At 33.1% G+C, this 16,279-nt stretch overlaps 1 protein-coding gene and 1 long non-coding RNA gene across 4 annotated transcripts in view; both read left to right on the forward strand.

Annotated features, from left to right (window-relative positions):
* The window catches only part of LOC145735418 (uncharacterized), a 67,713-nt gene that overhangs the window by 9,382 nt on the left and 42,052 nt on the right, over window positions 1-16,279 (forward strand). The window lies entirely within an intron of this gene.
* LOC145735319 (uncharacterized) lies at window positions 1,861-2,157 on the forward strand. The gene is made up of 2 exons (XR_014179646.1): window positions 1,861-1,929; window positions 1,994-2,157. It is a non-coding gene; the product is annotated as an uncharacterized LOC145735319 (long non-coding RNA).

Genomic DNA, 16,279 nt, shown 5'->3' on the forward strand with positions numbered 1-16,279 from the left:
TGCTTAAAAACGTGATTAACCTACTCTAAATGGGTTTTACATGTGATTTTGCTCTTTACTGTCTTTTGACACTCTGGCTGTTCAAACTTTGTGTTTTTATCCCTGACTGTACTCGATTTTGTAGTGTTTCTCTAGGTTGTGGAATAGGAAATTTAGTGAGGATTCAGAAAATGTGCTTAAAAACGTAATTAACCCACTCTAAATGGGTTTTACAGGTGATTTTTCTCGTTACTGTCTTTTGACCCTCTGGCTGTTCAAACGTTGTATTTTTCTCCTTGACTGTACTCGATTTTGTAGTATTTCTCTAGGTTGTGGAATAGGAAATTTAGCGAGGATTCAGAAAATGTGCTTAAAAACGTGATTAACCCACGCTAAGTGGGTTTAACAGGCGATTTTGTCACTAACTGTCCTTTAAACCGTAAGTTTCGAAACCACATTTTTGAAAATTGGTTGCACCAATTTATTTTTTGCCAAATAACTCAGAAACGGTAAAAGTTACAAAAAAATTGCAATGAACCAAAAATATTCCCGGTCAACTCCTTAACCCAGCACCGTAAGTTTGCAGGAGTGTTTTTTTTTCAGTATACAGGGTGTGCATAAAAAGTAGGGTGGTTCATTGTTTTTGGTCACCCTGTACGCAATTTTTTAAATAGAATTTTTTGGCAAAGGCTTAAACACTTAAAGACTTATGAATGTACAATCTAAAAATTACTGTACCATCACTTATAACAAAAATACGAAATGTATTTCTTCTGTTAATATCTTAGAAAAAAGTTGCCTATTGGTTCCTGCAGTCACCTGACCAAGTGTCACTTTGACCACCTTGACAGTTGCAATATGTCACTTTTATGTCACTGTACAATCACAGCCAACAAAAATACCCCTTCTGTCAATATGTAAAAAATCTGCGGTTTTAGCTAAAAATGTCTATCTGGCAAAAAGTTTTCTATTGGTCCCTACAGTCACGTGACCATGTGTCACTTTGACCGCTTTAACAGTTGCAGACTTATGGATGTCACTGTATGTACAATCACTGTCAAGAAAAATACAATTAACGTCTCAGAAACCTGTGGTTTTAGGCGAAATTGCCTATTGGTCTCTACAGTCACGTGACCAAGTGTCTCAAAAATAGTACTTCTGGCAATATCTCAGAAATTTGTGATTTTAGCCGAAAATATCTAACTTGCAAAAAGTTGCCGATTAATTTCTACGGTCACGTGATCATGAAGTTGACGTTTGAACCGAAATGGCGACTCACTTCAAGTCGATTAAAATGATCACTACTTGTGCATTCTTTAGTCAAAGTAGTTGCTAAATTTTTTTGTACAAACTAGTGTATGTGTATCTTTCTCTAACAAACGTTATTGAAGCAGTACAGCAATGCTCTAGTTTGGAACCTAACCCTGCAAATACAAAAGTCAACCTAACCACAATCGGATCGTCAAAAGCCAAAATAAAAGGTGGCGACTATTACATCCAATAGCAACGCTTAAATTTAGCTACGTCATACTGACTACCCGCGAAATAAACAATTTAAATCTATTCAGGAAATGTAAAGATTAAAGTAAGTAAAGTTGTAACAGAAATATTTATAAGTAACTGGAATAACTAAAAGAGAAAGTTTCTAGAATTACTTGATTTGGTAAGAATGAAAAACTAAAGAACAGAAACCCAAAGCTTTATAGAAATTTTGTTGCTCTCTATTTATGCTCTAAACAGTTTAAAAGTTGCATTCAAGGCACCGATTAACCGTTCGGCGTAACAACGGCAAATAAAATTCCATTTACTCGTCAATACAGCAACTTTTCGAAAACTGCATCCGTAATTAAATCATTAAATTACTTTTGTTTTTGCTGGCGCAAGGTTTCCTCATTAAAAATCTCGAAGCCCTGTACGTTTGTTTCATTAAAACAGCTCTTTGCAAAATGGGTAGGTTTGTTAAATTTCATGAACTTCTTTGTGCGGAATATGGAGTGGGTTTTCTTTTTTCTAGAAATTTCTTTGGAGCGACGAAATTTTCTGGATCTATGCAAACAAGCTCGACATAGATATGTAGGGCAATCAACAATTTTCTATGCAAAAATGGTGAGCAGGTATGATAAAAGACAGAATTTCTTATGGCATAAAAATAATTAAATTTTTGCTGCTGTTGAAGAAGGTTTTTTATTATGCAACATTTTTATTCGAAAGCGACGAGCTGTACATTTTTGAGCTTTATCGCCTCATTTTTCACTGTAGATCAAAGGCAGTTCTCAACTATTGATTTTCGTTTTGTATTAAATGCCTTCCTTCTGTTGATTTACCTCCAAAAACAAACCAAAATTCTTTTACTAGCAACACAAAGCAACCGAACGAGTAAATTGCTTTTGAGTGTGACAAAGTTGTCTTTACACTTTCTAAAGTTTTCCCATCCAAAAATTATTTACTACAAAGTCCTTTTGTAAGGTTTTTAATTTAACTGGCGGACTGAAAAGGTTTGCTCAGTCCTCTATATGTGAGACATATTGTTATTTGCCCGGGCCTGGAGACGAGTTTACAATTTAAATGACGTAATAAGCTTCGTAATACAATGTCTTTATATTATTTCATCTAAAAGAAAAGAGGGCACGTCTCCAAGGAGATAACGTAATGGAAGTTTCTTTACAAAGCTTCCGGGAATTGTATAAATCATTCGCTGGATTGTTTGCTTTCCCAACTTTTTAAACTATCTAGATGATCAATTTTACACGCACACCACTATTTTTGGCTTAATAAAGCTGCATCGAATTATAGTTTGAGGGTGGAGGAAAAAGGGGACTTATCAAACTTTTTACTGTCCATACTTTTAGAAAGGTTTTTGATGGTTATCGAGTGATCTCTAGAGAGCATCTGCTATGAAGTTTTGTAAAGGAAAAACTTGAGTACAATCAAGAAAAATGATTTCAACTAGTTTTGGCAACTTTAATGAAAAAATTTGGGTAAATCGGAGGACAGAGGTGATTGACCGTCAACCAAATTTGCTGTGATTTATGCTAATCTTCAAACAATATAAGACCTGAGAAAAGCTTTCTAATTATTTTTATCAGTTGACAATAATTATTGTTTCATATTCCTCTAGGTCACATGCTTGACAATCATATTTCAGTCCGTAGAGACTAATTAGTCCAAAATCCTCGAGTTGCAACTGGTAACGTCACTAAGGGACCCAAAATAAGCATTCGAATCACAGTTATAAAGCAAAAAGGAAGAAAATGCGTCGTTATTAATTTTCTTTAACGACCACGGAGAGAAACATTTCCATTTGCAGGCGAACTGAAACTGTTGCCAATTTGTATTCATTATTTCATTTAAACAGACAGCTTGTTTACCCCCCCGTACAAATAAATTGATGCAAAAGCCCGTTAGGGATGTAATAATACTACCGGAAAAAACACGTACAGGTTGCGACACGTATTACATTAATATAAATTTTCACCCCTCCTTCTCTGATACACTGGTTTTAAGACTAGCTTTTTTCCAAAATGGCTTTTTTTGTGTGTGTTTGTGTGCAAAGATAAATTATCAGACTGGCTCTAAACGATTAAAATAAATCGAGCACCAGAAACAGTCGAAAACACAGCAATTTCGGCCTGTAGCCACGCCGGATAATTGCCGGTCTAAAGCAAATGTTCAAATTGTGCACATGGGGCTCAATTAGAATTTTCCAGTTGAGCTGCTGCTAAGGCCGTTCCAGGAATTTTTTTTAAAAAAAAGTTATTGATATAATTTTAAATATACCTGAATAGCTTGACCAGAAAGCGTCGTCCAACGAGAAACTACTAAAACCCTTCTCCACGGGCTATAAATCAAAAAGTCAGGACTTACGAGGGTAAAATATCGGCAGTTTTTGTCGCTTTGCTCCTGATTGAGTTCGCAAATAGACGGGAAAATGGAAAGGTCATTTGCATGGATGACTAAATTGAGCCATGCATCTTTGCCGAGGCTATTAGCACGAGCACCAAGTGCTTTTAAAGTGGAATTCCGCTCCAGAAAGAACAATCCAACTAGATACTAAATGACTTTTTGTTACCATTGTCCCTACAAATCCTTTTGCCTCTATGAATTTCTCCCATTATCATATTAGACGCGCATCAGCACATTTAATTAGGATTGAACACCAAATACTCGATTGGTAGATTTGTAGAAAAAAATCGAGTAATTAGAAACATAGTAGGACGCTAATGGACTAATCCATTTTCAAAGCCAAAAGTCTCTATTTGTACAGCCTGATTGAATTGCCGTATCCGATTCCTTTGAGATCGATTAACGAGACCATTTCTAGTTAGGTAATATTGTCAAACCGTTTTAATTTCAAACTATTCCACTAAAAGAAAAAATTTGTAAACCTTGCAAACCTTAAAAATGATCGTTTCCACTACCAAATACAGCAAAACAGAGAAACAATTCTCGTGCAACGTTTTTCACCATTTGTAATTACATTTCTAAACACCGACATGATTAATGTTGTTTATTCGATTTTAATTGCATTTTTATTAGGCAAACACGTGTTGGTTAGCGTTTTAATTATTAGTACTTCTATTAATAGTCTAGTCGTTTAAAATTTGACATTTGGTGGTGGTTTTCATATGAAATTTGCAAATTGTGAGCGATTATGTTTTGATGTAATCAAATTATTATAGCAAGGATTATATAAAAAATACTAGTGATGGGTAAATTACCGGTAAAGTAAATATTTTACTTTACAAGGATAAATTACTGGTAAATTGCAAGTTGTTACAAGATTTGCGTCATTTTTCTCATCTCAAAAACATATTATTTGTCATCATTTGAAGTTTAGGAAAGAAAAGTGACAGAAGGCTGAAAACAGGGATGTAAAATCGGTCATTTTCAAGTACCGGAAAATTAGCTAAAGCTTAAATGAAAATTTTCCTTGATAGGGAAAATAACTGTCAAACTTGTCATTACCATTGTCAAATTTGCATTGTTTTTGTTAAACTTATATTCTAGTGATATAACTTAAGACATCTAAATTTATAGATTAAAAGTACTAATTAAAAAACAAATTATTTTTGAATTTTTAGATTTTCCAATTTTTCCAAAAAATTACCGAAAATTTTCTGGAAAAATTTCCATAAATTTAATTTTTGGAAATTTTACATCCCTGGCCAAAAATGCAATTTTTTTTTGGTAAACTACCGGTAAAGTTGATATTTTGCTTTACCAGGTCAAATTGACCGGTAAATTACAGATTGTTTAAATAATTAAATGATATAATAATAATTAACAAATACATAAATAATATTAATAAATTAGTAAAACCATTCTTGTTGCGTTATTCTGGAACTTTATTTTACAAAATCGGCATGTTCCATATTTTTTTCCTTTCAAAAAACGTAATAGTTCCACACGGTATATCTTTTATTTTATTTAACTAATTTAACTTCTATATCTTGTATCATGATTGCTTCTCATTTTTATTTATAATTCAAATTTTTTCAGGATTTTATTTTGACATTATTGACCAAAAATGAAATTAATGACAGCCATAACAGGGAATTGATAGCTTTAAAGCAAATTTCAATTTTACCCGTAAATTTACTGGTAAAATCGAAATTTTACTGGTAAAATTGGTAAATTTTCCTGGCACATTCATGGGAAATTTCATGGAAATTTTTATTTACCTTACCGGTAAAAAATACAATGTGTCTAGGATAAGGAGAAGACATCTTGAAAACGGTTATAGACACAAGTTTGGTTTTTGAGATATTTTGAAATATTCAAACGCTTTAGTATTTGTTGAATGTAAATAAATATTACTTACCCACCATTGTAGTAAGTAGCCGAAAACACGCTTTTGATAAGCAACCTAAAGTTATGTATTTTTTCTATAACTGCCTAATAATATGCTTATTACTCACTTGTTTTGAATAGATAATATCATTCATTAACCACCCGTGAGTACTGAGTTAGAATATCATCTGCAATAGCAAAGACATCAAGTAATGTTACTGGAAGTACTAAAAATAGTACCAATATGATGTTAATACTTTGAAAATATACTTTTTTTTATGAAAAAAACTACTCTGTAAGTATATGAGATGCGTAAATAGAAGTCGGTTACGTTACTAGTCCTGCAAAGTAACATAATTTTGTTAGCAACCTATTGGTGCCCAAAATGTATAAGGCTGTGTGATATGATATCACAAAGAAGAATAACTATTACCACTTACAGTATCAAACAAAACGTTTTACGATACTCTTCCGTGAAATGCAATTAAAGTACCTACTCGTCTAGAAATTCCGTAAACAGCTAACTTGCACTTTAATAACCCATTTCCCGGACTTGTAACGTAAATTACTATAGTATATTGTACAACAAGGGTGAATAAGAGGTCCCTATCGCACAAGGACGTAAATTCAATCGGACGAGGGCGATATGGACAATTCGCCAGAGTTTTACAGGTTAATTTTTTACGACTAACGTTTGAAACGTTTTCGTGTTTACATATTGTATTTGATCCATTGTAAATTGTAAGTTTGTATCATTTTCTTTCTCATTTAATAAAGCAGATGCTTTTAAATTAGAATTGAACATAAACTGAATCTTGAAAGGCTTTTTCATTGCCCCAAAACATAATTCAAAATGCAATGTTTTGATTAGGATGGCAATCAGAAAGATTATTTTGTTTACGTTCAAGATTAGCAGTAATTGGACTATTTCATATCTCACGCAGAAGATGTCTGTGATTGGTCTAATTCATATACCACAGTTGCGGAAAGTTAGGATTTCTTGTCAGTTCTCTAAACTGTTAAGGAACCATTATCCCTGTAGGAGTAGAAAAATGTATGTATATACACATGATATGACATGTGTTGTGTTCCATAAGATTAACATGTAGAGCTAAAAGTTATGGGGTTACTCATGGAATTCCCGAAAAGTTGCAAGTAAAATGCTTTTTACAAAACTTATATTAATACACTATCCTACATCAACAAAATGGGTGCGGTAAAGTGACCAGATTTACATAGACGTTTTAACTAAACTCGATATTTAGAAAGTTATCCTTAGATGCGGTCGTAAAATCGAACTTGCAGCATATCGTATATCCGATGCATGGTTTCTAAATGGCTGAACCAACTCTGAGAACAATTTTGTGTGCTCGAGTTCCATCAACTAATCTAAATTCAGCCACACTCTAGCAGTAAAACCTTTTAGGGTTCGCCTGCTTAAAAATGCAACGGACCGTAAAAGTTTTTTTTTTACAACATAAGTAAATGTATTTAGGAAATAGTTCTTTCCCGGTGCCGAGGTTCTGCGGGCTTTTTCCTGGATCTGGCCGTATTTTGATTAATCCAGTCTCATCATTTTTCAACCGCAGAGCCGCAACATTGTTGCTGTGTTTTTCAGCCGCAAAATTCGTTAAATTATTCAAAAGGCTGCGGTTTACTTGACCTAGGTTTAAATTTCGTTTATTTCGTTTTCCGGTAAATTGAGCGAACCACTTTCACCGGTTTGAACCTTATTTCACATAAAGGCTTTGAAATAAATAGCCAAATTTCCTACGGGTCAGTATACTTAATGGCGAAATTCTCTTGAAAAATTTGCGGCAATCGTTCCGCCTGCTAAATCATATATTTCACTTCGACTGGCAAATAGAGAACATCAAAAGATATTGTTATATGTAGTTTGGGCGACCAAATCGATTTACTGCCAAGCGGAAAACGTCTGGAATTTTCCCACACACCCGGATGAGCTTTATGCTACCCATGAATGCAAACTCACCTTTAGTAATATACTGTAATATAAAGTTTAATGCTCGTTTTAGATTCACCGTCTTGCCATATTGTATAAGTTAGGGTAACTGGATTTGTTGTTAAAGCTCGTCGCTCTATCGTTACGGAGGGCCCCCCAGTTTGCCATCGATTTGGGCCTTGTGTACGGAGAGTTTATCACAAAATGCGATATTCGAATTTAATACGGTGCGGTAGATTTCAAAATCATTCAGCCTTGAAATTCGTTTCAAACATCTTTTGTAGATGTGAAGAATTTCAGTCAGGAACACGTCGAATTTACTTGACTATAAGCGGAAGCGATTGAAAACGAATAACGGAAACTCTTTCAGAGGAGATTTTTTGGTATGCCAGGTGTACTTTTGATAAAAGTTGCCTGTTGATCATACACTTCATAAATCTGACTCTAAAATTGACTTAATATTAAAATCTGAGCAGTTTACTAATAATTTGAGGCAATCAACTTGGCAAACATCATGTGCAATAATTTGCTATCAACTGTATATTAATAATTGAGCTATTATCAGCTTCACAGCATCCAGACATTTGGCTTTACTAAACCGTCACAACTTAATCCACTTTGTGCGCGGATGCAAGGTGTGTCGTAACAGATTAAACTTAATTCAAATTTAATTACTTTTCTTCTGAGGTTGAGGCGTTCCTCCCTTGATATTCTCGTAAATTGAATTAAAACTTGACGAGGCAAATCAAGGGTTAACGTCAAAGGTTTTTCCTCTGGACAAAAAAGATTTAATTTATCTCTTACCAGTTGATTGTGAAACAATTACATCAATTCGTCTACATGCCATGTTAATGGCATTAAATTAAACAAACTGGAGAGAAGGAGACACATTTACAACATTTTTTATTTAGGAGCATTGCAAACTGCCATCCTCTTTCTTGATTACTACACCACACTAAGGGTAGTTCGCACAAATTAATTTATGGCAAAACTTGCTTGCCTGCAATATGGCAGTCTCTTTTGGTAACATCCTGCACGTAAAAAGAAACGCTTTCTTTAAAACTATGTACTGAAAGACAATACGAGCGCTGCTAGAATAGTTTTCCCCAAGGAATTCTGGAGACAGTGCCAGAGTGCATATGCGTTGGTTTATTATTGAGGAAACTCAAAATTTAATTAACGAAAAGGAATATTACTGGAGTTATTGCCAAATTGTACTTTATTATTATTTTGTTGTGTAGATTCCTTTTTTTTATAAAAACATACAAAATTATACAGCATGAAATAGTTATTTACCTAACAAGTGCGGAAAGTGATACTTTCCCACACGCTGACTTAAATTCAATTGACATTGACATCAATCGAGTGCGGGGAAGACACTTTCCGCACGTGATAAAAACATCATTTTTTCTACTAAAAAATAAATTTTTAATAATATTGAATTTAACAATATTGTTCTTTTATACATTAAAAATATTAAGTACAAAAATTAAACTTGATTAAAACTTACAAACTTAATTACTATAAATGGGTTATTGATGTAATAAATTACCTCTAATCTACTTGTTACTAATATTAATAATAAAAGAACAATTATTATATGGAATAATAATTTTGAATATGATACATAAATTAACATTTTTGTACTGAGCTGAGAAGAAACCCGGATTTAGAAGGGTGGTGGTTGAAAGGGGTGTAAAGTGGAGAAACACACACAAATTTAATATAAATCATCAAAAAACAGGCGAATACGAAAATGAAATAAGCATTTTCTTCGATTTATATGCCAAATAATCAGTTTAGTGCACCCTGTCACTCTTTGCCTTCTAACTTTTTAAGGAGACCCTTAAATGCAAAAACAACTTAATATATTCTTGTAGAAAATGAAATTTTCTACAAATTTTCTTATTTACATTTTTTTGTATCACCTCAAGTAACGGAGCTACGCTTAGTCAAAATGTAGTTAGTTTAAAAAAGCAGTTTGGTGAATCCTGTCACTTTTTGCCTTGTAACTCCCTAAGGAGGCCCTTAATTTAATGTTGAAGGTCACGTAAAACTTTTTATACGTCAAAATGGAATCCTAAAGGTCACGTGACTGTTTTAAATGTCAAAATATTATTTGAATAGACACGTGAAAAGTTCAATAATCAATTTTAATTTTAAAAGTCACGTGAGACTTTCTAAATTTCAAAACAGGATCCTGAAGTAACTGTGTTAAATGGCAAAATCGTTTTTGAAAGGTCACGTGACCATTTCTAAGTATAAACTGATATTTTTTTAAACCACGTGACAGTTTTCACATTGAAAATAGACACAAGACGCAGAGAAGAGAAGAAATTTATTTTTAAAAATCACGTAATTTTTTTTAAAGTCGAAACGGAATTCTGGAGGGTAAAGTGACCGTTTTTTAGTTTTAAACTGACACACTCACTCACGTGACTATTTTTAAGATGAAAATATCGTCCTTAACGTCACGTGACAGTTGTTAGGGTAAATGTAAGGTGCAAGTGTTTGGGTGACTATTTTCAATCATCAAATTTAATTTTGAAACTCACTTGACACTTTTTTAATGTCAAAACAGGATCCTGAAGGTCATGTAACTGTGTTAAATGGCAAAATCGTATTTGAAAGGTCACGTGACCATTTCTAAGAAGTATAAACTGATATTTGTTTAAACCACGTGACTGTTTTTACATTGAAAATAGGCACGAGATGATATTCAATCATAAAATTTATTTTTAAAAGTCTCGTAATTTTTTTTAATGTCGAAACGTAATTCTGGAGGGTAACGTGACCGTTTTTTAGTTTAAAACTGATACACTGACTCACGTGACTATATTTAAGATAAAAATAACGTCACGTGACAGTTTTTACGTTGAGACAAGTCACATGACTCTTTTTAGGTGCAAATGTTAGCGTGACTATTTTCAATCATCAAATTTAATTTTAAAGGTCACGTGATTGTTTTTTTTTTACCGTCAAACTGATCCGGAAGTCACGTGACCTTTTTAAGATTAAAAATGGAGTTGATAATGTATAAAATTTGAAACGAAAGGAAAAAAAACACAAATTTGACTTATGAAGAAAACACAAAAAATTATGCATTTTTAACAATTATTAGAGATGAAATTAAAAAATTATGTGGTGACTGAAATAAAAAAAGAGACTATTTGATGATAGACGCAAAAGGTATGAAGAGTAAAAACGAGCGCAAAAAAAATGATTAACTAAAATAACGCAATTTTCCGGACAACGTTATCAACGCAAAACCAGAAGTTTTAACCTAAAAGCACTCTAAATCCACGTCCTGTTAAGATTAACGGAATAATTTCGTGACGGTAAAATTTACTGGCTGAAATATATACCAGGTTTAGCGGTCGCAGATTATACGCTTTACATATTTATATCTATTTAGAGTTTCACAGTTGAATGGAAATGTGCAATGTCGCTTCAAAACAACGAGATTCCTTTATTATCGTTACAGCGGTGTCGCATCTTGTTTTTGAGTTTATCGCCATTTTATGCACCAAACAAAATTTCATTGTCTCGACACCGGATCAATTTTTTCCATGTGCCAATAAAAAAGCCTCCCTAGAGAAATGGCACGAAATGTTGTTAAATGCCGAGTCAGATCGTTTTAAACTGCTAACCCGGTCCCATTCAGCTAATAGTCTCGACAGAGATGTATAACTTAATCTACTCATCCATGCAAATGACCTTTCCATTTCCCGTCTATTTGTAAACTTAATCAAGGGGGAGAACGACTAAAAAAACAACGATATTTTACGTTGTCTGACCCGAATGCTTGATTTATAGGAATCGACAGTCGCAATTTTTTTTTTGCTTAATTAACTTATTGAAATATATGCCACGAACCGTTTAGCAATTTTTGATTGTTATTTCTGTTTTGTGCAAACTACAAACTACACGGGAATATTAATTATTGTTTTTCCATTTAGTTTTTTTTTTAAAGTGCTGTAAATAAAACAATGTGTATCATAGTTACTTCAATTATGCAAATAAACCAATTTGGTAGATAATTGAAATACCAAGTATTGATGGGAGATTAAGAATCATATAATCAAAATATTTCGATAAAATGATTCAATTGGCAAAAAGAGTAATTTTTGCAAAGCTTTAATTTGCTCCATAAGAATTTTTTGAAATTCAATGTCTTGGTAACATGATGAGCTAGAGAGGCCATCTTATTTTGTAGAATTTTTGATGCTTTATCGAATGGCGTTGGAGCGAAGTTCTTGCAAACTTAAATGAAAGAGCTACGATTTTTCAAAAAGTATAAAAATGCAATTTTTGTCAAAAGTGCAATTTTGCCAATTTTTTATAAAGGTGAAGGATCTAAGGGTTCCAATGCAAAGCAAAAGCCATATTTATACCAGAACCTTAAATTATTTGAAATAAGCAGAAAAAAAACTGTAATTTTCAAAAATATTGAATAGAGGTGTTTTTTAAGTACTTTTTGAAATTGAATATCTCGGTAACATGACGAGCTAGAGAGGCCATTTTTAACTCATTTTGTAGTAATGCTCTTTTTTGTTCTTTACAACGTCAAATCAGTGTTGCCAACCCTTAAATGATATAATTTCATTGAATTATATGTTATCAACTGTATTTCTTTAATAATATTCTAGTTGGATAATTAATGCAATATAGAAAGCACGATATTGCGTGGAAAACTAATACATTCTTATTTTATTAACCACTTTTATGCCGAGTATTAATAATTCCATCTAAATGGCTCCATATAATAATCTCAGGCGATATCTTACATGTCTGACTTTTTTGTTTTCTCATATTGTACGAACAGGCAACTGAACTGATTTTTCCACAATAAATTACCATTTAGTAGTAGCAGTAGTTCCTATTGAAAGTTTCAAGAAACATCATAAAACAGGGAATTGACGTCGACAGAAACGATCGAAATATTTTATTACATTAAAGTGGCCTCTAGCTTTAGAAAATGCTCATTGCGCCGGAACTCCATTGAATAGAGCATTATTCTTTTCCGCAGCTGGAAGCCAACATTCTTTCGAACATTAAAGCAGTCGAGGCCTCAAATCTTGTTTTACCATATAAAAAGGATAATATTTTATATAGACTAGCGGGAATATCTTTAGGGTATCTCCCGAACAGTTTTGTTCAGGATAAGCGAAGTCATTTTATGGCCTTTTACTGGTACTATTTCTTTATGAGCTGCTTTGTGTGTGCGGTTTAGCGGTTTATATAATTTTCTCAAGACCGGCTTCCATCAGTTAAAAATTTCACTTTGTGTGTCTGTTTACTCGAAAAAGGCAATTTAATCAATCGAGTAGAAACTGCACCCTTAATTGTAGTAGTATTAATACAATGCACACTTTGAACACACTTAGGCGAGCACGATGCAGATAAGCAGGCTTAAAAGCATAATCGTGTAAGTTCTTCCTATAACTCGAAATATAATTAGACGAGTTTCAAATGATAATTAAGTACTGTTGGCAGTTAGGAGAGCTTTCCGGACTCATTAAGGGCTGCACAAACGACTTGATAATTACGAAATTAATCTTAATAACTTTAAAAGTGGTTTACATTATTTTCACGAAACTGGAGAAACAGATCGATATCTCCGAAGGCGTGTAACATAATATATTACATCGAGGTGATAAAATAGCCTTTAGATCTGACAAACTGACCGGGAAGCCAGGGAGTCTATTGAATAGTGCATTAGGCTTCCTCGTGGTCGAGAAAGAACATTTATTTAATCATTAAAGCCCCCCCTGGCGTGAAATCTTGTTTTATCATATAAAAAGCGTGATATTTCTTCTGCTTTTAGGGGGATTTTTTTGACATCAACGTCTTCTAAGGCACGCTTTTTTTCTTTAACACCTACTTTCAGAAAAATTAAAGTTCTGTTCATTTTTTTCTTTGTAAGATATCAATTTCTACTAATACCTCATTGTCACCATTCAATGTCTAAAATTAGTGATAGGGCGTAAATTTACCGGTAAGGTAAAGTAAAATTGGAAAAGTAACTTTTACTGTGACATACCAATTTTATCAGTAAACTGTTATGGCTGTCATTCATTTCATTAAAGTAATTTTCGGTCAATATTGTCAAAATAAAATCCTGAAAAATAAAGACTTTGTTATTTAAAACACTTTGGTTTAACAACAATAAATAAAATAAAACTTATCTGACAAAGTGATTCTTGTACTAAATGAGTAACAATCTTATAAAATTTTTATGAAAAAGTAGCCTTTTCTATAAAATAGCATTTTGTCAGCTTTCTTTATAAACAATTGTCAATAACTGTAGTAAATCTCAGAAACACGTCTTGTTTCGAAAACTGTGTTAAACTGTAATTCTTGCACATTCTAGGCAAATTTTGACAATTTTTCATTATCAGGTGGTTTTTTTAGCTAGTCAGTCACGTGACCGCTGTCAAAATAACTGTCATAAATTTCGGAAACACGTTTTGTATCGAAGACTACAAGAAAACTTTTTTAAACCTTGATTTTTGCAACTTTTGAGCGCAGTTTGACAGTTTGATAGTCAGGGAAAATATTGCTTGTCCAACCCACTGTTTTAAGCACATTTTTGGAATTCTTTAAATTTCCATCCAATAACCTAAAAAAACACTACAAAATTTAGTGCAGTCAGAGAGAAAGGTGGTCTCAAAATTTGAACTAACACAGTTTGAAAGGACAGTCAGGGACAAAATCGCCTGTAAAACCCACTTGGAGTGAGAAAAGGGCTGTTTTAAGCACATTTTTGGAATCCTCATTAAATTTCCTATCCAATAACCTAAAAAAAACACTAACAAATGTAGTGCAGTCAGAGAGAAAGGTGGTGTCAAAATTTGAACTGCCAGAAATACAGTTTGAAAGGACAATTAGGGACAAAATCGCCTGTAAAACCCACTTAGAGTGAGAAAATGACTGTTTTAAGCACATTTTTGGAATCCTCATTAAATTTCCTATCCAATAACCTAAAAAAAACACTAACAAATTTAGTGCAGTCAGAGAGAAAGGTGGTGTCAAAATTTGAACTGCCAGAAACACAGTTTGAAAGGACAGTCAGGAACAAAATTGCCTGTAAAACCCACTTGGAGTGAGAAAATGACTGGTTTAAGCACATTTTTGAAATCCTCATTCAATTTCCTATTTAATAACCTGAAAAAACAATACGAAATTTGATACAGTCAGGGAGAAAAGCGATATCCAAGTTTGAACTGCCATAAACACAGTTTGAAAGGACAATCAGGGACAAAATCGCCTGTAAAACCCACTTGGAGTGAGAAAATGACTGTTTTAAGCATATTTTTGGAAACCTCATTAAATTTCCTATCCAATAACCTAAAAAAAAACACTAACAAATTTAGTACAGTCAGAGAGAATGGTGGTGTCAAAATTTGAACTACCAGAAACACAGTTTGAAAAGACAGTCAGAGATAAAATCGCCTGTAAAACCCACTTGGAGTGAGAAAATGACTGTTTAAAGTACATTTTTGAAATCCTAATTAAATTTCCTATTCAATAAACTGAAAAAACAATACGAAATTTGATACAGTCAGGGATAAAAGCGATATCCAAGTTTGAACTGCCAGAAACACAGTTTGAAAGGACAATCAGGCAGAAAATCGCCTGTAAAACCCACTTGGAGTCAGAAAATTACTATTTTAAGCACATTTTTGGAATCCTCATTAAATTTCCTATCCCATAGCCTTAAAAAACACTAGAAAATTTGGTACAGTCATGGAGAAAAGTGATGTCAAAGTTTGAACTGCCAGAAACACAGTTGGAAAGAACAAAATCGCCTGTAAAACCCACTTGGAGTGAGAAAATAACTGATTCAAGCACATTTTTAAAATCCTCATTAAATTTCAGACTACAAAATTTTGTACAGTCAAGAAAAAAAGTGGTATCAAAATTCGAACTGCCAGAAAACAGTATATTACTGGTAATTTACCCATCACTATCTAAAACATAATTGAATTTATCACTAAACTGTTGAAACTCTATGAAACTTGACCACCTTTCGAGTCACGTAACAACATTTCCTGAAAACGAAACACGGACAATTGTGTTCACATGTAACTAAATATATCCTATAACTCGAAAATGTGGGGAGATTCCTACATTAAGGGTTCGTGTTTGTCCGTATAAATATAACCCAGGCCTTAAAATAAAAATGACCACGTTTTTACATGCCTGGAGCAATGTACTGATAAAATCAGTGGTGCATGTTGTTCAGTCAACCAAATTCAAATGATGGGAATGGAGGAAATGTTTGATGGAATAAAAGAATTAGAGGAACGAATCGCACCAAAGATATTTAAGTAAATTTTAAGCAACATTTTTCTGGAATAACATTTTCCTCTGTACAATAAATACAAACATACAGTGAGCTTTTGCTGAATTACATCTGCCAGTTAAAGTCAGACTTCTTCCAAGGAATTTAATAAAAGTTGATGAGTTTGTGGCTGGGAAACAACTTTGCTAGCTGGTGTAGTTTATTTTGGTAACATTATTTGAAGTTTGAATACAGTTGAA

Source organism: Ips typographus, linkage group LG11 (assembly GCF_016097725.1).
Source record: "Ips typographus isolate SLU linkage group LG11, UJ_Ityp_2.0, whole genome shotgun sequence".
Taxonomy (NCBI): domain Eukaryota; kingdom Metazoa; phylum Arthropoda; class Insecta; order Coleoptera; family Curculionidae; genus Ips; species Ips typographus.